The sequence below is a fragment of the Boleophthalmus pectinirostris genome, unplaced genomic scaffold (assembly GCF_026225935.1).
Source record: "Boleophthalmus pectinirostris isolate CB_2022bp ecotype Guang Dong unplaced genomic scaffold, ASM2622593v1 HiC_scaffold_10, whole genome shotgun sequence".
In the NCBI taxonomy this organism is placed as follows: Eukaryota; Metazoa; Chordata; class Actinopteri; order Gobiiformes; family Gobiidae; genus Boleophthalmus; species Boleophthalmus pectinirostris.
This window is the reverse complement of record NW_026570971.1, coordinates 31,269,798-31,272,358: the sequence shown is the minus strand read 5'-3', so window position 1 is coordinate 31,272,358 and position 2,561 is coordinate 31,269,798. Positions and strand designations below refer to the sequence as shown.

Here is a 2,561-nt window from a genome sequence, read left to right as displayed (position 1 = left end):
ATATACTCACACAAATGAAACACACACAGCACAAAACAATATAAACAAAATACAAATGTTTTGTATAATTTTCTGCTGTTTTGAGGCTGTTTAACCTTGTGAGGAGCTGGATGACGTCATTTTGTGTAGGTGTGCGTTTGATGGGGGGACAATGTGGAGTTCGAGAGCTACCAGTAGGTCTCCACCCCCTCCCAAGTAGCTCACCGAGGGATTACTCAGTTCTATGCATTGTGGATAATTGTGGTAAAATCGGATTATTTACCATTGTAAATGTATCATTTTGATGCCTAAATTGATGCACTATTATTAAAGGATAATGGTTTATGTTTTATAAGCATCAAACTGTTCCCCATCTAAGACTCACAGTGGCTCTTATATTTACTCAGTTTCTTTGCGACTGCTGAAACTGGTAGCTCTCTGGCATTGTTGATTCATAAAGGCAGCTCACTGGAGAAAAAAGGTTGGAGACCCCTGGGCTAGATACACATAATTGTAAAAACACAGAGAATCACTTCCAGGATTACCACGTGATGTCACAATGTGGGGACGGGCCAGACCAGAGGTAACTGCTCATCTGGGATTTATTTAAATGTTTTATATGACTCCTGTGAGTTTTAAGCCATGTTATAATGTTGTCTCAAAAACATACCCAGAGTTGTGTTTTCATTCATTACATGGTTCATTATAATATAGATAAGAAAATAGCATCAAATGGGCTCTAAGGTTCTTATAATAGAATCTAGTCACTAAAAATATTTATAAAACGAAGCATTTGTTAAGAATAACCTGAAAGTAGTAATCCTGGAAGTGCTTCTCAGTGTTTTTAAAGTCTACACTCCTTCACCAGACTCTTTGACTGAGTGTAAATGTGGTTGTATGTAGGCGCAGGTGCTGGCTCAGTTTGGCTTCTCAAAGGGATTTTCCACTAAATAAATTGGAGCAAATCACACAGCGCTCTTTTGTTTTAGAAGATTGCAGGTTTGGTCTCACAGAAATAGAAAAGAACCAGTGACACATAGTTATTTCCTCCATTCACCAGAGTTTACATGTCGGAAGCCACATTTGGAATACCGCTGAGAAATATAGTTTGGGGAAAGGAGAAATTCTCAAATAAATCTGGATAGCGGAAGGAGAAGGAACATATGGTACAGAGGAGGGACAGTGGACATATGGGACACAGGAGGAAGTGTAACTGGTTCACAGTATAATCTTGGATAACCCTGTGAATATGTTTTAAGGTTAAAATTGACCCAGATGGGATTCGAACCCACAATCCCCAGCTCCGGAGGCTGATGCCTTATCCATTAGGCCACTGGGCCTCGAGTATGCACATTTATACCTACAAATTGACCAGACAAAAGCCATTATTTTGTGAATGGACATTGAACAGTAGGAGGTCTCCCACTCAAATGTAAATGCATCAACTTGGATTGACCCCATGACCTCCTGAAAGAGAGGAGACTACTTTCATTGTACTACCAAGCTATAACAGTATCCACACTTGTAAGTAGTTCATATAGTTTAATGTAAAATGTATAAGAAAGTTCATTGTGTTAAATTAGAAGAGTGGGGGGAGTCTTCTTCCCACTCCTTTTTTTGCTGTGGTTATTTTTATTTCTATTATGATTTCACTTTTGTTAAATGTTCAGTTGTATAAGAATGTCTACCTGCACAAAGTAAATACATAAATCAATCAACATAAATCAATTGTAAAATCTGAAAAGCCTGTTTTTTGTCCCAAACATTTGCGTTGTATTGTGTTTATTCATATCCATTGACCAAGGGCCTTATACATGATGATCAGTGCCAAGATTTTGTAAATAAAGTTTGTGTATATTCTGCGTACCTGTAACTATTCAGAGAACTTTAATTCAAAACAACATGGCTGACTGCAATTTGATCTCCACAGTTTAGGAAGATGTTAATAATATGATCTCAAGTTAATATTTTGAGTAGGTTTTGTTACTGGTTTCCAAAATATTTAAGTTGTAAAAATAAATAAAATAAATCTTCTGAATGCACCCGAGCTCCGTTTGCAGCAGTTTCCTGTTTGCGGCTGTGATTGGTCTTAAACAATCGTCAGGAAGTGAATGAGCTGTGGTCTGTATCACACACACAAAGGACGTTTTAAATCACACACGCTCCAGGTTTACATACGGAGGCATGATGTGACCTCTGGGTCTGAGTGAGGAGGAGGACATGGAGAGACACGGAAATCACTATAGAAAAGAAATAGGTCATAGAAGGAGAGATATGCAAACAGGACACTGACAGTCACCATGGTAATAAGCAATAAGTAAAGTCTTACATTTATTGAATCGCAGGTTTTCTAGATGCTCAAAATGATTCTGAAAATATGTGTTCTGTCAGAGGGCTCGCTTTTCTACAGACCTGACCTGTCACTGTAATCTGAGCCACCATGCACTGTTGGTCTCCATGGAGATAGAAGAGTTTAAATGCCATACTGTCACTGTGGAACAATATAGGCAAAGCAACAACCCTCTCATCCTCATTCAGTTTTACTGAATGGGTTGTGGAGATGTTAATGTTTTGTTTTCTTA

General features: G+C 38.2%; 1 non-coding gene across 1 annotated transcript; it reads right to left on the bottom strand.

Annotated features, from left to right (window-relative positions):
- Positions 1–1,246: 1,246 nt before the first annotated feature.
- trnar-ccg (transfer RNA arginine (anticodon CCG)) lies at positions 1,247–1,319 on the bottom strand. Its single transcript has one exon. It is a non-coding gene; the product is annotated as a tRNA-Arg (tRNA).
- Between the last annotated feature and the right edge of the window lie 1,242 nt (positions 1,320–2,561).